Raw genomic sequence first — 23,488 nt, forward strand, 5'->3', positions numbered from 1 at the left:
GGACATAAACATAAGATGACTAAGTTCTAGGGGTCTAATATATAGCATGGTGACTCTAATACCATAGAGTATTGTAATGTATACTTGAGAGTTGTTACCAGAGTAGATCTTACATGTTTTGACCACAAAAGGAAAGAAAAGGGTAACGATATGAGGTGGAAGATGTGTGAACTAACCTTATTATGGAAATTCTTCTATAGCATACTTTGTTGTTGTTATTTAGTTGCTCAGTCATGCCTGACTCTTTGGCGACCCCATGGACTATCACCCATCCGGCTCCTCTGCCCATGGGATTTCCCCGGCAAGAATACTGGAGTGGATTGCCAGTTCCTTCTCCAGGGGACCTTCCTGACCCAGGGATTGAACACTCAGACCCATGTCTCCTGCATTGGCAGGAAGATTCTTTATGGCTGAGCTCCAGGGAAGCTCCAAAAAGGTACAGGATGTTGACACATTTTATTACTAGTGAGGTAGACTTTGACCATGTGTTTAGGGTGGTGTCTGTGAGGGTTCTCCAATGTAGATTTAAATTTTAACTTTGTAATTAATAAGCATCTTGTAGGGAGATACTCCCAAGGCTTTGTGAATTAGTGAGTTGGATTTCAGGAAATATCCAAAATGAGCACATTTAACTCTTTGCGTATGAATGATGTATATCAGAGAAAGTGATGGCTGAAAGTGGTTATACTGTGAACGAATCTTAAAGTCCCTCATTTGAGATAGAAGGGTTCACCTAAAAGCCAGCTGAGAATGTCATCTCAGATGTGGGATTACCAGCAGCCCAGCCCATCTCCTCACCTCAGATTGCTTTATTCCTTCCTGACTGCCATTAGGATATACCATGTATCCAGAGGTCATTGCTCTCTGACTACGTTTGTGTTCGAGTAGAGGAAGAATCCATTCAAGTCTTCCTGTCCTTCCCACCCATTTAAAATAATTGTTGTTTGGTCTGTCGATGTCTCTCTTTCTCCCCCTCTGCAGTGAGAGATCTGTTTCACTAACTTGGCCCATGTTCCAGTCACCCATGTGTTCAGTGGCTCCTTGAACCAGGGAACCAGGGGTCGCTGACAAATCTAGTATTTTTGATAATCAGCCAGTCCCTGTAGTCAAACCCACACATCAAAAAAATTAAGATGAAAAAGGGACTTCCCTGGTGGTCTAGCAGTTAAGACTTCACCTTCCAGCGCAGGGGACTGCAGGTTCAATCCCTGGTTGGGGAGCAAAGATTCCACATGCTTCCAGGCCAAAAAACCAGAATGTAAAACAGAAGCAATATTGTAACAAGTTCAATAGACTTTAAAAATGATCCACATCAAAAACATTTTGAAAACCTCATGCATCAGCGCCCTTCCCCATGGGAGAAGGTGAGAACCCAGCTCCTGCAGGACATTCAAGAAACTCATCAGCTTGGGGACCTGACCACACTGCACACCGGCTGGTTCACAGGACTTATTAGCCTATCCCAGACGTCCCGGTCCTATTAACACTGGCTGCAGGGATCAAAAGTTCCCTTTGACCCTTCTGAAAATATTAGGTAATGTCAGTGCAGGGGGATAATACACTCTTTCTGCATGTCTGCCCTGCAGTGCAGCAATTGTTGCTCTTGGGAATGATTGTGCTAATTCTTAGGTCATTAACACCAAGTACTAAATGACAACACACTTCTCTAACCAGAGAGAAGGCAAAACAGAGGATGATACATCTTTCTGGAGCATAAAGTTTATTAAGACTATGAAGAACCAAGGAGATGACAAGCATTATCCCCTCCCCCACCAACGTGAAAGACAGACGTGTGGGGGTTGGGGGACATGCCCCAAGGCACAGTCCAGTCTCTGAAGTTTCACCCAGCAGGGGAAGTGGGGCAGCCAGGCCAGGGTGGTGCCTCTTCTGGTTGCCCAGACCACTCCAGAGCATCCTCTGAGCTAGCCTGGGTTTTGGATAGGAGGCTTTCTTTTAGGCGGTGGAGTTGCTGGATTTGAATCCCATCATCCAGGTGGGAACTCGACCAGATCCCAGGGAGCTTGTCAGGTCATCCACTGTCTGTTTCTGGCGCCACTTTATTACTAGCTCTCTTGCTGGGCAGCCCACAGCAAAGATATTTAAATATACGTCTCCAGATACTCCCAGCCAACCCCTTCTTTTTCTAGGTGAGGCCAGAGGGAGTGACAGGGGACATATCCTCGGGGTGCCCAACAAGGGTGGTGCTTCCTGCATCAGGCACCTCCGGGAGGCAGTGAGCTCCTTCAGGGACTTTCCGCTGATGTCATGGGTGCCATTGGTGTTGCAGGTGTCACAGGTGGTGTGGTTGTCCTGTGTGCCGTGGGTTCTGTGAGTGTTGTGGGTGACGTGGGTGCCACGGGTGACACTGGTGTCATGGGTGCCCCTGGTGTGATGTGTGTCACAGTTGCCATGGGTGCCATCTGTGTCGCTGGCACCCCTGGTGTCACGGGTGACGTTAGTAGCATGAGTATCCTGGGTGCTATGGTCACCACTGGTGTCACGGGTGCCTCTGTTGTCACAGGTATCTCGGTTGCCATGGTGTCATGTACGTTGCAGGCCCCCGTGGTGTCCTGGGTGCTCAGGGCGTCATAGGTGTGGCTGGTGTCACGGGTGCCCCTTGTGTCATGGGTGCCACAGGTGTCATGGGTGCCACAGGTGTCATGGGTGAGGCTGGTGCTGCTGGTATCATAGCTGTCATGGGTTCACTGGGTTCACTGGCGTCACGGGCATCACAGAAGTCATCGATGATGCTGGTGTCACGGGTGAGGCAGGTGTCACAGATGACACAGGTGTCATCTATGTTGCAGGCCCCAGTGGTGTCATGGGTGCTTAGGGCGTCATAGGTGAGGCTGGTATCCCAGGTATGGCGGGTGTCATGGGTGGTGCAGGCGTCACAGGTGAGGCTGGTACGTCTGGTATAACAGGTGTCGTAGGTGCTGATGGTGTCGCGGGCGTCTCTGGTTACACGGGCAACACTGGTATCACAGGTGTGGCTGCTGTCACGCCTGCCACAAGAGTCGCAGGTGAGCCTGGTCCCGCTCGTGTTGTGGCGGTCACCGGCGTGATCAGTGGCTCGGGCGCAGCTGGCATCGTGGGTGTTGTGAGTGGAGGGGTCTGGGCTGGGGGTGACGGTCCTTGCCTCCGGGAAAGGTGGGGGAGTGGCAGGCTCTCTGGTCTTCTCCCTTGACTCCTGGTTCTCCTGCTGCTGAATGGTCTCCCAAAGCCAGGCGGGAATAAACATGGAAACCTCAGGGCTGACGGGAGGCGTACGTTCTCGGCTGCTGACGTTGGAGGAAATGGCCGGCCACACAATAATGTTGCGGGCCCTCACCTTGGGTTCATTCACGTGCATGCTGTCCCTACAACTGAGTACGTCTAAGCCCTGGATCTGGTCCCTCCACCAGCCAATATCGTCTCCACTCTTTCTGGTAATGGAATATACCAGTTGGGGAGACCTGTCTACCCCCTTAGAGGCCAAAGGCCGAGTGACGGAGGCGGAGGTCCGAGGCCCGGGAGGTATCACGGGTGGGAGTGCTCATCACAGGCTGACGGGAGTGGCTCCTCCTAGCCCATGTTCACCCATGAATGCTGCCAAACATCATCTAAAGTACCACTGTTGGTAGGATTGAGCGTTAGCATTTTTTCTGTTAAATCTGTTATCTCATTGGATAGATACTACTGCCCCCTAAAGCACACGCTGCCGCAGCTCCCAGAAACCTTGTCCCCCAAAGGAGAGGGATACAGTTGCCATGGTGTACAGGACGCCTCTAAGGCTCCACGCATCCACCTCTGGGGCTGTGTAAGGCATTCCCAGGAAGAGTTCTGGGGCCATGAACACGGGACTGCTGCAGAAAGTGTCTGGCTTCTTTCCTGGGGGCCACTGGTCGCTAAGGTCAAAGTGGAGATCTTGGCGTTGTTTTTGGTATCGAGGACGAGCTTGCCCGGCTTCAAGTCCCAGTGGCCCCTCGGCCCCTGGTGGCAGTGCTGCAGAGCTGAGACCAGCTGGTGGAATGGGCCTCGGGCCTCCCCATCTGTCTTGTGGCCTTTGGCCTCCAAGTGGCTGAACTCGTCTTCCCCGCTGAGGTACTGCCATACTATAAACAGAGTCTCCTCACTATCAATCAGTTCAAGGAGTTTCACAATATTCGGGTAGTTTACAATTCTCAGGCTGTTAACCTCTCAAAACAGTTCCTGGAGGCTGGAGAAGCTCTGATTTGTCTTGTGAATGTCCTTGATGGCTACCAGTCCCATGGTCAGAACATGCCTAGCCAACTTCACTTTGGCAGAGTGGCCTTCACCAATTGTGTGAAGGATCTCATAATTTTCAATATGAGCCGCCTTTTTAGCAGAGATGGCCACAAGGTCCTGCATCCCTACCTATACTATGAGTCAGCTATACTAATTACCTAACTATACTAACTATACCAGTAACTATACTAAGTACCACTAAGCCCTCACAAAGAATGCTAACTGTTCTAACAATACTGCGTATGCTGACAGTGCTATACATCTATTCTAATGCTCTCAACTATACTAAGAGTGCTAACACTTACTAATGAACTGTTCACTAAACCACCTTAAGTCTGCAGCAAGTGAAGAACCAAGGTTTTGGCAATAACTATACCCTCCCCCACCACCATGAAAGGCAGAAGTGTGGGGAATGGGGGACATGCCCCACGGCACAGTCCAGTCACTGAAGTTTCACCCAGCAGGGGAGGAGGGGCAGCCAGGCCAGGGTGGTGCCTCTTCTGGTTGCACAGACCACCCCAGAGCATCCTCTGAGCTGGCCAGGGTTTTGGATAGGAAGCTTTCCTGAAGGCGGTAGAGGTGCTGGATTTGAATCCCATCATCCAGGTGGGAACATGACCAGGTCCCAGGGAGCTTGGCAGGTCATCCATTGGCTGTTTCTGGTATCACTTTAATATTAGCCCTCTTGCTGGGCAGGCCACAGCAAATATATTTAGAGAGACATCTCCAGATTCTCCCAGCCACCCCCCTCTTTTTCTGGTGAGGCCAGAGGGAGTGACTGGGGACATATCCTCGGGCTGCCCAACAAGGATGGAGCTTCCCACATCAGGCACCTCCGGGCGGCAGTGGGTTCCTTCAGGGACTTCACCGCTGATGTCATGGGTGCCATTGGTGTTGCAGGTGTCACAGGTGATGTGGTTGTCCTGTGTGCCATGTGTTCTGTGAGTGTTGTGGGCGATGCGTGTCCGCGGGTGACACTGGTGTCACGGGTGGGGCAGGTGTCACTGGTGACACTGGTGTCACAGGTATCTCGGTTGCCATGGGTGTCATGTATGTTGCAGTCCCCAGTGGTGTCCTGGTGCTCAGGGCATCATAGGTGACGCTGATGTCACAGGTGTGGCTGTTGTCAGGTCCCTCTTGTGTCATGGGTGCCACAGGCGTCATGGGTGAGGCTGGTGCTGCTGGTATTATAGCTGTCATGGGTTCATTGGCGTCACGGGCTTCACTGAAGTCATGGATGATGCTGGTGTCACAGGTGAGGCAGGTGTCATGGGTGACACTGGTGTCACGGGTACTGTGGGTGCCACGGGTGACATCTGTGTTGCAGGCACCTGCGGTGTCCTAGGTGACTAGGGCGTCGAAGGTGAGGTTGGTGTCACGGGTGTGGCTGGTGAACACGGAAGCCCCTGATGTCACGGGTGCCGCTGGTGTCATGAGTTCCTGTGGTGTCCTGTGTGCTGCAGGTGTCACAGGCGAGGCTGGTACCACTGGTTTCACAGCTGTCGCAGGTGCTGCTGGTGTCACGGGTGCCTGTGGTGTCACGGGTGAGGCAGGTGTTACTGGTGATGCAGGTTATTGTGGGTGTCATGGGTGTCATCTATGTTGCAGGCCCCAGTGGTGTCCTGGGTGCCTAGGGCATCATAGGTGAGGCTGGTATCCCAGGTGTGGCTGGTGTCACGGGTGCTGCAGGCATCACAGGTGAGGCTGGTACCTCTGGTATCGCAGGTATCGGGCTGATGGTGTTGCAGGCGTCTCTGGCGTCACAGGTAACGCTGGTATCACAGGTGTGGCTGCTGTCACGCCTGCTGCAAGAGCTGCAGGTGAACCTGGTCCTGCACGTGTCGTGGCAGTCATTAGTGGGATCGGTGGCTTGGGCGCTGCCGGCATCGTGGGTGTTGTGAGTGGAGGGGCCTGGGCTGGGGGTGACAGTCCATGCCTCCGGGCAAGGTGGGGGAGTGGCAGGCTCTCTGGTCCTCTCCCTTGACTCCTGGTTCTCCTGCTGCTGAATGGTCTCCCAAAGCCAGGCGGGAATAAGCATGGAAACCTCAGGGCTGGCGGGAGGCGTATGTTCTCGGTTGCTGACGTCGGAGGAAATGGCCGGCCTCACAATAATGTTGCGGGCCCTCACCTTGGGTTCACTCACGTGCATGCTGTCCCTACATCTGAGTACGTCCAAGCCCTGGATCTGGTCCCTCTACCAGCCCATATCATCTCCACTGTTTCTGGTAATGGAATATATCAGTTGGGGAGACCTGTCTACCCCCTTAGAGGCCAAAGGCCGAGTGATGGAGGTGGAGGTCTGAGGCCCGGGAGGTATCACGGGTGGGAGTGCTCATCACAGGCTGGCAGGAGTGGCTCTTCCTGGCCCGTGTTCACCCATGGATGCTGCCAAACATCAACTAAAGTACCTCTGTTGGCAGGGATCAGCGTTAGCATTCTGTCTAGTAAATCTGTTATCTCATAGGATATATATTTCCGCACCTGGTACTGCCCCCTAAGCACACGCTGCCGCAGCTCCCAGAAATCTTGTCCTCCGAAGGGGAAGGATCCAGTTTCCATGTTGTACTGCTGAGGCTCCACACATCCTCCTCTGGCCTGTGTAAGGCATCCCCAGGAAGAGTTCTGGGGCCATGAACGCGGGACTGCCGCAGAAAGTGTCTGGCTTCTTTCCTGGGGGCCTCTGGTCACTAAGGCTGAAGTCGGAGATCTTGGCGTTGTTGTTGGCATCGAGGAGGAGGTTGCCCAGCTTGAAGTCCTGGTGCACCTTGCCCCCTTGTGGCAGTGCTGCAGAGCCGAGACCAGGTGGCGGATCGGGCCTCGAGCCTCCCCATCTGTCTCGCGGCCTTTGGCCTCCAACTGGGTGAACATGTCTCCGCTGCTGAGGTACTCGTATAGTATAAACAGAGTCTCCTCAGTATCAGTCACTTCCAGGAGTTTCACAGTATTCGGGTGGTTTAACATTCTCATGCTGTTAACCTCTCAAAACAGTTCCTGTAAGCTGGAGAAGCTCTGATTTGTCTTGTGAATGGCCTTGATCAATACCACTCCCCTGATCAGAACATGCTAGGCCAACTTCACTTTGGCAGTGTGGCCTTCACCAATTGTCTGAACTATCTCATAATTCTCAATATGAGCAATCTTGTTAGCGGAGATGGCCATGAGGTCCTGCATCCCTAACTATACTAACTACCACTGCTGCTGCTGCTGCTCAGTCGCTTCAGTCATGTCCGACTCTGTGCGACCCCACAGAGGGCAGCCTACCAGGCTCCCCAGTCTCTGGGATTCTCCAGGCAACAACACTGGAGTGGGTTGCCATTTCCTTCTCCATTAACTACCACTGCTGCTGCTGCTGCTGCTGAGTTGCGTCAGTTGTGACCGACTCTGTGCTACCCCATAGACGGCAGCCCACCAGGCTCCCCTGTCGCTGGGATTCTCCAGGCAAGAACACTGGAGTGGGTTGCCAGCTATACTAATTACCTAACTATACTAACTATACCACTAAGTATACTCACTACCACTAAGCCCTCACTAAGAATCCTAACTGTTCCAGCAATACTGCATATGCAAACAGTCCTATACAACTATATTAATGCTCACTACTGTGCTAACAGTTCTAACACTAACTATGCTAATCAAGTATTAACTATACGACCTTTTGCTAAGTATACCAATGGTACTAACCGTGCTAACACAAACTATACTATCTATGCTAACAATATTATATATGCCAAATATTCTAACTATATCAATGATACTCTCTCTACTAGTACCAGCTGCACTAAAACAAAATAAGATAAAATGAGAAAATGAAGGGAAAAAATTGGAAAAAAAAAAAAACCAAAAAAATGAGGAGAAACTAAAAATGAAAGAAGAAAATGATCAGACACAAATTTAAAAAATGAGAAAATGATAAAGGAAAAAAAAGAAAAAGAAAAAAGAGAGGAAAAGGAAAAAAATCAACAAAATCATGGACAAAAGCTCGCTAACTGTAGGTCCAGCCATCAGGTCACCAAAATCAACTTCCTGGGCTCTGTGGACAAAAACCTGCACCCAGCTGGGGGTCTTATAAAGGGTGTTTTGTGAGTTTCATCACAGTGATTGCCTGTGAGGTCAGAGCAAGCAACAGACCAATCGTGGCTGGGGATAAACCCAGTGGTTTTCTCCCTTTTCAGGTCCAATGCCCCTTTACACTTAGGAAAAAGGTCCCAAAGAGGTTTTTCTTTTAATATATTAGAGACTGGTATTCACTTTGATAGAAATTAAAATCTGTAGGAGGCTTCAGCAACTTTTTCATTTCTAGTTTGAATAATTAGTAATAATTTAAAGGACCTCATAATGTCTACACTTGAAATATTCAGTTCTTTTTCCTTAATCTCTGGTCACAAAGTGATGATTTAACTGACTTGATGAAACTGTAGGAAAATGTTCTATTGTGTGAGACACTGGTAAAGCACATTGTTAATGTTTATGAAGCTGAGGGAAGATATTCCAGGAGGATCAAGAGCAGATTTCTCATTGGGAGCCTCAGAAGTCTGATGACATGGGTCAGTGTCTTTGAAATGTGGAAGGAAAGAAGCTGTTAACCAAGAATCCTATGTTTAGCAAAACTGTCCTTCAAAAATGAAACAATGATAGAGGCATTCCCAGTTCATGAGAGTTGTGGGAATTCTCCACCACCCGACCTTCCTGAGCAGGGAGTCCTTCAGGTTGGAATGAAAGATCCTCAACAGTAACTCTAAGCCTTATGAAGAGATGAAGATCTCTGGTAAAAGGTGATAAATGGGTGATTAGAAAAAAGTGCTACACTGCTGTAATTAAAATGGATAACCAGCAAGGACCTACTGTATAGCCCAAGGAATTCCACACAATGATATGTGGCAGCCTGGATGAGAGAGGTGTTTGAGGGAGAATGATACACGTGTATGTATGGCTGAATCCCTTTTCTTGCCACCTGAAATTATCACAGTATTGTCAATCAGCTGTGTTATTGTTGTTCAGTCACCTAGTCATGTCCCACTCTGCAACCCCATGGACTACAGCACTCCAGGCCTCCCTGTCCCTCAGTCAGTCAGTTCAGTCGCTCAGTCGTGTCCGACTCTTTGTGACCCCATGGACTGCAGCACACCAGGTCTCCCTGTCCATCACCAACTCCCGGAGTTCACTCAGACTCATGTCCATCGAGTCAGTGATGCCATCCAGCCATCTCATCCTCTGTCGTCCCCTGCTCCTCTTGCCCCCAATACCTCCCAGCATCAGAGTCTTTTCCAATGAGTCAACTCTTTGCACGAGGTGGCCAAAGTACTGGAGTTTCAGCTTTAGCATCATTCCTTCCAAAGAAATCCCCGGGCTGATCTCCTTGCAGTCTAGGGGACTCTCAAGAGTCCTGTCCAACACCACAGTTCAAAAGCATCAATTCTTGGGCACTCAGCCTTCTTCACAGTCCAACTCTCACATCCATACATGACCACAGGAAAAACCATAGCCTGGACTAGACGGACCTTTGTTGGCAAAGTAATGTCTCTGCTTTTGAATATGCTATCTAGGTTGGTGATAACTTTCCTTCCAAGGAGGAACCGTCTTTTAATTTCATGGCTGCAGTCACCATCTGCAGTGATTTTGGAGCCCAGAAAAATAAAGTCTGACACTGTTTCCACCGTTTCCCCATCTATTTCCCATGAAGTGATGGGACCGGATGCCATGATCTTCGTTTTCTGAATGTTGAGCTTTAAGCCAACTTTTTCACTCTCCACTTTCACTTTCATCAAGAGGCTTTTGAGTTCCTCTTCACTTTCTGCGATAAGGGTGGTGTCATCTGCATATCTGAGGTTATTGATATTTCTTCCGGCAGTCTTGATTCCAGCTTGTGCTTCTTCCCGTCCAGCGTTTCTCATGATGTACTCTGCATAGAAGTTAAATAAGCAGGGTGACAATATACAGCCTTGACATACTCCTTTTCCTATTTGGAACCAGTCTGTTGTTCCATGTCTTGTTCTAACTGTTCTTTCCTGACCTGCATATAAGTTTCTCAAGAGGCAGATCAGGTGGTCTGGTATTCCCATCTCTTGAAGAATTTTCCACAGTTTATTGTGATCCACACAGTCATAGGCTTTGGCATAGTCAATAAAGCAGAAATAGATGTTTTTCTGGAACTCTCTTGCTTTTTTGATGATCCAGCGGATGTTGGCAATTTGATCTCTGGTTCCTCTGCCTTTTCTAAAACCAGCTTGAACATCAGGAAGTTCACGGTTCACATATTGCTGAAGCCTGGCTTGGAGAATTTTAAGCATTACTTTACTAGCCTGTGAGATAAGTGTAATTGTGTGGTAGTTTGAGTATTCTTTGGGATTTCCTTTCTTTGGGATTGGAATGAAAACTGACCTTTTCCAGTGCTGTGGCCACTGCTGAGTTTTCCAAATTTGCTGGCATATTGAGTGCAGCACTTTCACAGCATCATCTTTCAGGATTTGGAATAGCTCAACTGGAATTCTATCACCTCCACTAGCTTTGTTCGTAGTGATGCTTTCTAAGGCCCACTTGACTTCACATTCCAGGATGTCTGGCTCTAGGGTAGTGATCACACCATCGTGATTATCTGGGTTGTGTAGATCTTTTTTGTACAGTTCTTCTGTGTATTCTTGCCATCTCTTCTTAATATCTTCTGCTTCTGTTAGGTCCATCCCATTTCTTTCCTTTATCGAGCCTATCTTTGCATGAAATGTTCCTTTGGTATCTCTCATGTTCTTGAAGAGATTTTTAGTCTTTCCCATTCTGTTGTTTTCCTCTATTTCTTTGCATTGATCGCTGAAGAAGGCTTTCTTATATACTATAGTATACTAATCCATACTAACTATAGACCCTATGTCCAAATACAGTCAAATTGGTGGTTAGGGCTTCAGTATATACATTTTGAGGGGAAACAGTTTGGTCTATACATTCCATCTTTTGCCCACCCCCGCCCAGATTCATGTCCTTGTCATGTGCTATTAAGATACACTCACCTCATCTCGACATCCCTAGAAGTCTTAAGCCATTCCAACATCTGTTCCAAGCCCAAAGTCTCACTAAAATGTCACCTGATCAGGTATGGGTGAGAAGTGATGCATAAAATTAACCCTCACAGAACCCATAAAGAAAAATATAACACATTGTTGAAACACAAATAACAGAAAAGTTGAACAAGTAAAGGTATTCTCAGTGCTATAAAGGAGTCCAGTCCCTTAAATGAACCGGAACATGTACCTCCAATTCAGATTGCTGTAGAATTCTTTCTTTCAGAACTTAAGATAATTTTGACATTCATATGGGAGAATGAGTGAGGACAAGAGACTTTGAGAAAAACGAATTATTAGAAGTATAGAAAGACTTTCCTTATCTGATTTCAAAGTGTCCTGCAAAGCTGTTGTAAGTAAAATAGTGCAGCATCAGTGCAGAATAGACATAGGTCGTGGAGTATAATTAGATACAGAAACAGATCCATGTTAAATGAGTAAAGTTAAAAAGCACTTAATCATAGAGGGAAGAAGAATTTTTAAAAATGAACAGTATTAAACCACAGAAAGGTTTTGTATAGACATTAAAGAAGACCTAAATAAATGAAAAGGCATCATATACTGATAGATCACAAACTTAGTATTATTCACATGACAGCAAATTGATCTACAGATTCAACACAATCCCAGCATCTTTGCAGAAATTGATGAGCTGATCCTAACATTCTTATGGAAATACAGAGACCCAGGATAGCCAAAACAATTAAGAAAAAGGACAAAGTTGGAGGACTGAGACTTCTCAATTTCAAATATACTGCTGCTGCTGCTGCTAAGTCGCTTCAGTCGTGTCCAACTCTGTGCGACCCCAAGATGGGAGCCCACCAGCCTCCCCTGTCCCTGGGATTCTCCAGGCAAGAACACTGGAGTGGGTTGCCATTTCCTTCTCCCGTGCATGAAAGTGAAAAGTGGAAGTGAAGGCACTCAGGTGTGTCCAACTCTGTGCGACCCCATAGACGGCAGCCCACCAGGCTCCCCCATCCGTGGGATTTTCCAGGCAAGAGTACTGGGGTGGGGTGCCATTGCCTTCTCCGTCAAATATACTACAAAGCTGTAAAAACCAGAACAGTATGGTACTAATGTGGACTTCCCTGGTGGCTCAGTTGTAAAGAACCCAGCTGCCAATGCAGGAGATATGGGTTTGATCCCTAGGTTGGGAAGATTCTTGGAGAAGAAAATGGCAACCCACTCCAGTATTCTCCAGCCTGGGAAACTGCATGGGCAGAGGAGCCTGGTGGGCTACAGTCTATGGGTTCACAAAGAGTTGGACATGACGTAATGATGAAACAACAGCAATAAGACCATTTTGGGATTTTGGATATGTATGTATTTCACTTCTTATTTTGAAAGAATTTAGGAGTTATAGAAACTGGAAAAATAATACCTTCAACCAGCTGCCTTCAACCAGCTTCTACTAATGTGAATATCTTATACATTACAAAGATTAAAATCAGGAAATTAACACTGATGCAGTAGTTATTATAGACCATATTTGAATTTTATCCGTTGTTCCACTAGACCGGTTCAGTCCTTTTTCCAGTCTAGGATCCAGTTTAGACTTCTTGATTAACTTGGTTATCTGTCTTTGTAGTGTGTCCAATCTGTGAAATCTTTGGTCTTTTGTTACTTTCTTTTCTGCCTTTCCTTTCTTGCCTCCTCCTTCCTTCTTTCTTTCCTTTTTCACGATGACCTTGACACTTTTGAGAAATACTATCCAATGGTTATTCGGCTTCCCTGCTGGTTCAGTTGGAGAAGGCAATGGCACCCCACTGCAGTACCCTTGCCTGGAAAATCCCATGGACGGAGGAGCCTGGTAGGCTGCAGTCCATGGGGTCTCGAAGAGTCGGACACGACTGAGCGACTTCCCTTTCACTTTGCACTTTCATGCATTGGAGAAGCAAATGGCAGCCCACTCCAGTGTTCTTGCCTGGAGTATCCCAGGGACGGCGGAGCCTGGTGGGCTGCCTTCTATGGGGTCACACAGAGTCGGACACGACTAAAGTGACTTAGCAGCAGCAGCAGCTAGCTCAATGGTAAAGAATCCGCCTACCAATGCAGGGGACGTGGCTTTGATACCTGGGTGGGGAAGATCTCCTGGAGAGGGACATGGCAACCCACTCCAGTATTCTTGCCTGGGGAAATCTATGGACAGAGGAGCCTGATGGGCTACAGTCCATGGGTTGCAAAGAGTTGGACACGACTTAGCAACTAAACAACAACAGTCTACTAATTACCTTATCAAGTGTCCCTCAGCCTGGATTTGTCTGATTAGATGGGATAGAATATTTTTGGCAAGATCACTACTGAAGTGATGTTATGACCTTTATCCTTGTCTGTGCATCATTTCAGAAGGTGCATGAGTGCAGTTTGTGCCACTAATGATATCGATTTTGATCACTTGGTTAAGGTGCTGAATGATAGAATTATCCACTGTAAATGTGTTTTCGCATTTGTCATGAACAAATATCTTGTGGGGAGATACTTTGGGACTATTCAAATGTCCTGTTTCTCATCTCACTTTTGCCCATTAACTTTAGCATCCTTCAATGATTACTTCTCTGCATCAGTGTTCACTGTGGTGTTTACTAATGGTCATTTTAAATTTTCATCATTCCTTATCAAATTATTAATTGAATTATACTGTCAGGAAGAGAAAGTCCTTCATCTCCACTTATTATTCATTTATTTTTTGTATTAGTATGGATTCATGGATATTATTTTAGTCTATGGGTTATAACCTATTACTATACTTGTATTTATTTTGTTGCTCAAACTGTCCCAGATTTAGTCAGTGGGAGCTTATTCAATTTAGCCCATGTGTCTTTCTCAACATGTTCACATCATTTGTTGAACGTTTCCTTCTTAATTTTTGGTTCCATAAATATTCCAGGCTCATCTTACACATATAATTTTTAATGCTTCCGTCCTCCAACTTCCTATATCTTTAAGGATCTCTATTTCCTTTTATCAAATAATGATATTTATAAACCAAAAGATGGGCACTGCTTATAGTTATTGCTACTGATATGTTACTGCTTCTAGGATTTCTCAGGAAAGATAGCTATGAAATGAATTATTTACTAATGAAAAATATTCATTTCTGTATCTATTTACGCACACACATATTAAAAGTATGAGTTCATACTACTAGTCCTAAACCCAGTCCCACATCACTGGATGTCTTGTTACTTTCCTTCCTTATTTATAGCTCCTTTCTCTGACTGGGAGAAACTTGGCCCACATTTTTCACCACAGATTTACTTACTATAATCCAAGTATACACGTAAACTAGTTTCCGAATTTCTAACTCACACTCTTGCATCAAAAACAAATTTGCTAATCTTAAAGAAAAAAATACTCCATGATGTGTGTTACAGATGGTAAGGCAGGCTTTGTTCAGAACCATCATGGTAGGTGGAGGGACCACTGTAGTGGGATTTTACAGTGGAGTCATGAGATTGGGCTCAACTCTGTGTACAACCTGGACCAGTGGGAATTTATAGCCAGAGACTAAGGCAGTGGTTGCGAAAACATAACGGGGAGAAAAAGGGGATCTGGCTAAAATGACCTAACAGGATTCTTGCTATAACATACTCTACAGAAAACAGTTTAGATAGCTCTTTTTGACTTAAAAATCAGATCATTAAAGTCATTCCATACCAATTCGGGGAAATTGTCCCCCCCCCACCCCACCCCCTGCCTCCCACACACACCTCTCTTTTTTAACGGCTGTCTACCATTCATTGTATGGATGGAGTATAGTTTATTCAATAACTCTTCAATTTGTGGACATTTAGGTTGTTTCCAGTATTTTGCATATGCAAGCAATGCTGAAGAAATGTTCACATTTACTTTCATATTTTTGAAGGTGTAGCTGCTGGATTAGAAGTGAAATTGCTGAGTCAAAAGGTTGGTGTGTATGAAATTTTGTTAACTTATCTCCAAATTCCCTTCCAGATGGAGCACACCAATTTTCATTTCCACCAGCAATGTATGAAAGAAACTTATCTCCTTTGGGGATTTATTTAATGGTCAGAGACTGGTCCACGTAAACTTCTGGGATGCAGAGATTTTAAAATTCAATTTAATATTTGTTGAAATACTTTCTTGCTTTGCTTCTCTGTATGTGTAAGCCAGCAGTTTATTAACTGTGACTTTGGGTAAGGTACTTAAACAATAAAACTAGGCTTTATTGTTTATAAATATGTAAAATGATAAAACTTGCTTTTAAAAACTTTTTTAACATAGTGAGATTATGTATGTAGGGAGTGTATTCCAGTGCCTGTCAATAAATGAGGATTTAGGATGAGTGAAGTGCTTCATAAATACATAGTAAAATAAAGTATTTAATTTTCTCCTGGCATCTTTGCACAGCACAGATGCCTGAATAAGGTGGCTCTTTTTCACAGTAGTTCATCTTTTTCACAGTAGTTCAACTGGGAGACATTAGGACCCGTCCTTTCCTTTAATAGTTGGGCCCTCAACGGTAGCACAGCGTCATGTTCAAATATTTACTCAAGAATGTGGTACCTCTTGATTCAGCTATTTGTCCAAAATATCTACCAAAACCACCATCTCTTTTCTATCCCTAAAGACACTGCCCTAATCCAGGGCTCCATCTGTGACCTGGTCTCATGTCTTCTAACAGCTCTCCCTGACTCTGGAGTCGCTCCTCCACCTCCTTCTCTACACGGTTCTGGAGGATTCCACTGTAATCTCTTGTGTAATTTCCATGGTTAAAAGCCTGTCTTTGACTCCACGTGATTTAGGGATTCTAAAGCCCATAGGTATATTTGCCTTTTCCTTGATAATCTTTGGGCTTTCCCAGCAGTAAGCTTTTGGGCATGTTATTCCATTGGCGTGGAATTCCCTGCCTGATCTTTCAGCCTGGTGAAATCCTTGTGAAATTTTAGTTTTGAGATGTCCCTGACGGCTTGCTACTGCCAATGGCACTCTGAATGAAATCTCCACCCTAGCTCTTAACAGCTGTTCTGGCCCCGTGCTTAGACCTTAAGTACAAAATCTAGGTTCTGATTATCCTTGTTTCATGTACCAGGTTATATTGCCTTAATCTTTCTTGTTCTCTAACAGTCTCCTCAGTCAGACTTCCAGCTGCTTGAGAGCAACAGTGATGGTTTAATCACCTTACCATCTGTAAGACCTCACACAGAACCTGGTCCAGAGTGAGGGGTCAATAATGCATGTTGCTGAGTGTGTTTGCTGTGGGCCGTGGGGTCAGGGAAGAGAGACTCCGCTTTTCAAAAGCAGAAGAAGTCTGTTCTCCACACTGATGGGACAGGCATGATGTGCTCCCACCTGTTTTATTTCTTTCCAGCTATGGGAGGCCAAGGGTCCCAAGATCAGGCTGCTTGTACTGAAAACTGCTCTGCTCTTTTATGCACTGCCTTAGAGAGACCTTATCCCTGCCTCTTTAACATGAAGTGTTGAAGTTATTTTAATCTTGTTAATCGTAGTTTATTTTGGGTAGTCAGCCAAACACTGATACATGTGTCTTAAACCAGTGGTTCTCATTTATTTTTTTTTTTTTTCTCCCAATGCCTTGTCCTAGAGTACACTTGAGAATTTGTCAGACTAGAGTGTGGAGGAATGCAAAAGGGTTCAGAAGTCTCTAGAGGTCAGCAACAGAACCCCTCTCTTCCTCTTAGCCAAATGAACTCCTCTGTAGGAGTGAAATACTCAGAACTGCATTAGAGAGAGCCTAACCCTCACTGTACACAGGAATATGGTTTTATTTTGAAGACCATTTTAGGCATCACAGTGCGTGTATTAGGAATTGCAGAGATAAGTGCTTTGGAAAATATGTTATCTGAGGAGGGTGATATTTAATCTTCTTTAGCAAAGATAAGACTTGTGGCAACATGGTTTCTTTTCTTTTTTTTTAAATATTTTAAGCATCTATCTTTAATAAATAACTTCACTAAAACAGCATTGTAAAAAGTGAACTGTTAAAATTAAAAGGCACTTAAAATAAGAATGTGAATAGTATGAAACAAAACAGGAAACTCAAACAGTGAGAAGTAAATACACAGTGGTCTGTTATAGCACTAATGGAAAGTAAGAAATGCTTAAGTGATAGCTATTGCATGAGCCACAGTACAACTTCACATGTTCAATAAAAAGGCAAATGTACAGCTAAAACATCAATGAAAAAGTACTGATTTTTTAAAAGTCTTACCCCAAATTGCAAACCAATACATTAAATGATTAGAAGAGGTGATAAAAAGCACCAGGCTTTAAAAAGAAAATGAATAAAATAAAATTCACCCGGAGGTCCTCAATTTAGCAAATACTATGTAAATTAAGGCCTTTATGTAGATAATGCTAAATCAAGGACTTTTTGCAGAAAATTTCCCAAGACTTGAATTTACAAAGAGAAGGCATAGAAGTTACCAAAATTAAGTAACTCTTCAAATGGCACACAGGTTTTAAAGCTATGTTTTCCCTTCCTAGCTCTGACTTTCCCCTTGGCCTTTGCAGATCAAATATTTCACTATTTTACACCTGTAACTCCTAGCATACTCATCTTTCAGGTATGTCATCAGTCATGTCTAACAGGCAAATAGCAAAATAATACATTGAAAACAATTCTAAACTAAAATTTCTATGGTTTCTATCGTCTAGTATTTGGCTTAGAAAATTGGTATCAAACATGCCCTGTGTGTTTTTAGGAGATGAAATTTGGTCCTATGGATGAGTGAAAAAAGCAGGAAGATTTTGGCTGCAACCAAGAGGTGGTGTGTGTCTCCCGTGCTAGGCCACAGTGGGTGCGTGTGCTGTCACTTTAGTTGTGTCTGAGTCTGTGCAATCCTGTAGACTGCAGCCTTCCTAGCTCCTCTGTCCATGGGATTCTCCAGGCAAGAATGCTAGAGGGGGTTGCCATGCCCTACTCTAGGGTCTCTTCCTGACCGAAGGATCAAATCCGTGTCTCCTATGTCTCGTGTGTTGGCAGGCGGGTTCTTTACTGCCAGTGCCACCTAGGTAGCCCAGGCTACAGTAGGTAGGAGATATAATTTTGTTATCAGTACATCTCTGTCTGTTGAAAGTTAATATTCACAGAGAAGGGCACCAAGACCCAGAGAGTAGTAGCCTGCCTGAGGTTGCCTGAGGTTGCTCTGCTCACTGGGCAGGAGAGACGGGTGCCCAGGCCTGAGGTCTTTCCCCTGCACCTCTCTGTCTGCTGTGGAGCTGAGCTCTTCACCATCCCCTTGGGTCATTTCTGTGTCCCAGTGACCCTCTCACTACTGTCTGGCACAGGGTCCAAGGTTGCACCAAGTGACCTTTAAGACCCCTTCCAAACATCAGACCCTACTTCTAATTCAAACCAAGGAGAAAATGAACTGGTCTTAGTTGAAGAGCTTCACTATGTTTTTACAGTCTCTTCCCTGCCCTGAACCAATCGACTCATCTGTTCTATCTAGAGTTGCCAAAGAACCATCGTCTGGAAAGCACATTTCTCAGTTTGTATCCTTTACTGCTCCAAAATCTTGAGCAGTTCCCATCTGCCTAGGGGATAAATAAAATAATAGGGAATAAATTAAAAAAAAAAAAAAAACAGGTACATTTCTCTTTTCTAAGCTTATTTGCTTTTATCTTCAGTCACATTAGGCCCCTTTGCAGAGCCTGCCCTCCTGGGAAAGCGTTTTTTTTACATTCCAATGCTCTCTGCTTTCTGTAACCTGGCTTTTCTCTCCTGCTGAAATGTGTTCCTCCCTGAAAACTCTCCTTGAATGCTTTTCATCCTTGAAAGGTGTCTAACTCCAGTGCACGTGCCCAACCGCTAGTGATTCCCAACCGCCAGTGATCCTGAAGGGTGTCTAACATCAGCGCATGCGCCAAACCAACCGCCAGGAATCCTGAAGGGTGTCTAACGTCAGCGCATGCGCCAAACCGAAAGTGATGTTCGCTGCTGCTGCTGCTAAGTCGCTTCAGTCGTGTCCGACTCTGTGCGACCCCAGAGACGGCAGCCTACGAGGCTCCCCTGTCCCTGGGATTCTCCAGGCAAGAACACTGGAGTGGGTTGCCATTTCCTTCTCCCGTGCCTGAAAGGGAAAATTGGAAGTGAAGTCGCTCAGTCGTGTCCAACTCTTCGCGACCCCATGGACTGCAGCCTACCAGGCTCCTCTGTCCGTGGGATTTTCCAGGCAAGAGTACTGGAGTTGGGTGCCATTGCCTTCTCCGAGGAGGTGTCTAACGTCAGCGCATGTGTCCAACAGCAAGTGATGTTTGAAGGGTGTCTAACGTTAGTTACTCATTGGAAAAGACTCTGATGCTGGGAGGGATTGGGGGCAGGAGGAGAAGGGGACGACAGAGGATGAGATGGCTGGATGGCATCACCGACTCGATGGATGGGTTCACTTGAGTTTGAGTGAACCCCGGGTGTTGGTGATGGACAGGGAGGCCTGGTGTGCTGCAATTCGTTGGGTCGCAAAGAGTGGGAGAGGACGGAGCGACTGAACTGAACTAACGTTACTTAGCACGTGCACCCAGCCACAAGTGGAATCTGATGTTTGAAAGTGTGGAAGAATTACCTGTCTCAGACATACATGCACCCCATTGTTCGTGGTTTTGGATTGTATGTGCTCTCATCTTGTCTCTTCAGTAAACTGTGAGTTTCCTGAGGGCAGGGTATAGATCAGTCTTTCCTGTCGGTCGCTCCCTCCCTTCTTGTTAATGTCTAAAGTGACAGTGAAAGTGAAGTCACTCAGTCGTGTCCGACTCTTTGTGACCCCATGGTCTGCAGCCTGCCAAACTCCTCCACCCATGGGGTTTTCCAGGCAAGACTACTGGAGTGGGTCACCATTTCCTTCTCCAGGGCAGCTTCCCGACCCGGGGATTGAACCCTGGTCCCCTGCATCACAGGCAGACTCTTTACTGTCTGAGCCACCAGGGAATGTCTAGCGCAGTAACAAATCCACACTAGATAATCAGTGTTAACAGATCTACGGAGCCGGTAACAGACAAAAGTCATCAGGTTAGCTCCCAGAGCAAACTGTTCAACAACATGTTGTAGTGCCTGAAGAATTTAGGGGTTACTGACTGGAGAGGAAGAGGAGGGTGAGGCATATATTTTAGCGATTAATTCTTGCCTTGGTATGTTTAGTCTTTTGAAGGATGAAAAGGAAGAAAAAAAGTAAAAGCTCTGTTGACAGTTAAAAGCAGACATCTGTTCTCTTCACCAAGTAGGTGCTCAGTCTTTTCAGGAGGAACTTAATTCATCTTTACATTTTTTTAACATCCCTATAATTGTTTTTCCTTTAAGAAATTTTCCATTTTCATAAGAAAATTCAGTTTCAGAGAGGCTCTTGAGTTTGCCCGAGTAAGTGGCAGAGGTGTCTAGACCCTAAGGTTTAGCTTCTGCTTGTCTTCCACTCTGCCTCCTCCTGGAGCCTGAGAGCACTTGTGAAAACAAGGGAGCCAGGGGGATGGTCAGTGGCTTCAGGAGATGCTTGAGCTCAGGTCGTGTTGCTTAGAGTTTGAAAAATACAAAAGTTAAAAGTGCAACTACTGTTCAAAGTTAGCGGATCTAACTCTTCTCCATTTGTTTCTCTTTAAAGAGAATGAGAGAGAAAGAGCTCAGGAGTCACCTTCTTGTCTTTAATTTTTCACCCTTTAACCACCCATTGGGCTTCCCAGGTGGCAGAGGAGCCTGGTGAGCTATGGTCCATGGGGTCACAAAGAGTCAGACACAGCTGAAGCAACTTAGCACAGCACACAACCAGCTATTAACCCATCTTTAGAAAAAAATGAGTGATAAAAAACCAATGTCTCGACAGTGTAGAAAACTAAAGGAAAATAAGCTATGTGGGTTTTTTGTTTTTGTTTTGTTTTTGTTTTTTAATGAAAATAGCAGGGAATCATGCTCTAATCTAAGATTCTCTTTTTAGCATGAGTTTGTTTGGCCTGAGAAACCACACCAATGCTCTGAAGAGACTTGTCCTGATTTCTGGAGTATTAATCAGTGAGGAAACGAGCCTGATCTGGGAGTCAGGCTCCGGATCTGACTCTGCCACTGTTCTGGTGGGCAAGATTGAGTCAGAAATACCATCTCTTCAGTTCTCCGTTTTTTCATTAATCAAAGGGATGCAGTGGATTAGAACAGAGATTCTCAGCCTCAGCAGGGTTGATGCTTTGAGAAATTCTTTGTTATGGAGGCTGTCCTGTGCATCCTAGGGCTTTCCCAGCATCCCTGACCTCTACCAGGTCGACCACAGTACCACTCACTCCTCTCCACCCGCTCCTCACGAGGTGTGATGACAAAACTTCTCCAGACACTGTCCAGTGTCCCTTGGGGGACAAAAACATCTTCATCTGCACCACGGGCTGCAAGCAGACTTTACGTCCGCTGGGTATTTATTGAGAATACCTGACAGGAGAGGCTCTGAGCTATGCACTGGGGCTATGACAGCGAAGAGGGTAAATGCTCTGCTGTCTTCATGGAGCTTTGGTCTGGTGGGGAAGGGAAGTCTCCAGGCTGTGGGGAGACCCTGGAATGGGTGTTATGCTTGGGTCCTGGCAGGAGTCAGGGGTCCTCTGGACTTATTAGTCTGAGGACATGGAAACCTTGGAAGGACCCAGTCACTTCTCAGTACATCGTGTTATCTTGACCTGTTGCCCCCTCAGATAAGTGGGGTAAATGAGCATTTCCACTTGGGGATAGAGAGCTTCTGCAGCACAGGCTCATAAGGAGCTGGAGAAATGAAGAGTTGAGTATAAAATGGGCCCCTTAGCAGAATAAAATAGTTCTTAGTGCTACATATTATATACCTCTGGGGTAACGATTTGGGCATGTTAATTTTCCTCTTGGTGACCATATATATTCGTGAGTAGAATGCCGCAGGGTGAGCCAGACATGGTGCCTGGAGTTACCTTTCTTAGCACTTGATTTTCTTTTGCAGTTCCACTTTCTATTTGAATAAAATCAGAATAAGCACAGCACATGCAGTGCTATTAGCACTCAATGTTTTCACATTTCTCTGAGGTGTTTATATTTTAATGGGATTATGAGGACATTCTAAACCCAGTTTGAGAGGGGTACAAAAAGGAAGAAAGTGGTTCCTTCTTTAAAAGGAATGTGTTGATAGGGTATAAAGTTGCCAGGCACTATAGCCTAGAGGGTCCAGGTTAAAAGGGTGGACTATTTGGGTTCATAGTTATTGCCCAGCTACTTTTTAGCTGTGCAACTTCAAGAAAGTCACTTTTTTTTTGGTCACTTGTAAAATCATAATACTGATAGTATTTACCTCACCAGCTTCTTGTGAGGATTCAGAGATTTTGAACAGAAACTGGCATATGGAAATCACTTATGAAGTTTTGAAATAGTATCTGGGAATCACTGGGTCACTTGGATAAGGTCCTAGCTTATCCAAGTCACGAGTATATTTTGCCAAGCACTATGTTTAATGGACCTGGTGTTCTTGCCTGGGAAATCCCATGGACAGAGGAGCCTGGTGGCTCCTGTAGGACTGCAGTCCTACAGTCCATGCGGTCACAAAAGAGTCAGACACAGCTTAGCAACTAAACACCAGCAGGATTTCAACTGCAAATACTTTTATTTATACAAGTGATGATCACATGCTACTTGCTCATCCTTGCAAGTAGATCTCCTCCCCTGCTCTTCAAAATCTCAACTTTGTAGAGAAGTTTGAACAATTCTAAGGGTCTAAACATCACCCCAATCTCTCAAAACTACCTCCTTGAAAATGGCTCCCTTCCACAGGGAAGGACCTGTGGGCGTACATTTTAAAGCTAGAGGAGGGTGAGGAGCCTCATTGTCTGGACCAGCTCCAGGGTCAACCTGTGGTCACACCCTCTGGATATTCAGGAGATATCGATGGTCTGTGTGGCATCTGTACCATTTCCGCTGGGGTTTCGCTGTGTCCTTTGGCCAGGCCGTGGGCTGTTGCCTCGGCGACTTGGACTGAGACAACAGCCCCTGTGACAAATCGCTCTTTACTGTCTGATTTTCCACTAGGACCCTCAGAGACCCGCCAGACTGGACCAAGGCCTCTGGAGCCCTTCCCAAGAACCTTCTTGCTTGGAAGATTAGCAGTTTCTTCTCAAGCACCGCTCTCAACTTGGCTAAACACCTTGAAACAGTTCCAGCAAGACGTATGTCCCTCAGATCCCAGGGCAGGTAGGCGCTTGTGCGCATCCAGCGCTTCTGCTCGTAGCCA

The 23,488-nt window shown here is 45.8% G+C and overlaps 2 long non-coding RNA genes across 10 annotated transcripts in view; one reads left to right on the plus strand and one right to left on the minus strand.

Annotated features, from left to right (window-relative positions):
- LOC139186875 (uncharacterized) overlaps window positions 1-23,488 on the minus strand; it is a 436,582-nt gene that overhangs the window by 126,044 nt on the left and 287,050 nt on the right. The window lies entirely within an intron of this gene.
- The window catches only part of LOC139186877 (uncharacterized), a 116,034-nt gene continuing 107,541 nt past the window's right edge, over window positions 14,996-23,488 (plus strand). The window contains exon 1 of one of the 2 annotated variants that reach the window (XR_011570551.1): window positions 14,996-23,448. This is a non-coding gene — a long non-coding RNA (uncharacterized lncRNA). The remainder of the gene's footprint in view (window positions 23,449-23,488) is intronic. The other variant, XR_011570550.1, reaches the window with a different exon arrangement.

The sequence above is a fragment of the Bos indicus genome, chromosome 14, assembly GCF_029378745.1.
Source record: "Bos indicus isolate NIAB-ARS_2022 breed Sahiwal x Tharparkar chromosome 14, NIAB-ARS_B.indTharparkar_mat_pri_1.0, whole genome shotgun sequence".
Taxonomy (NCBI): Eukaryota; Metazoa; Chordata; class Mammalia; order Artiodactyla; family Bovidae; genus Bos; species Bos indicus.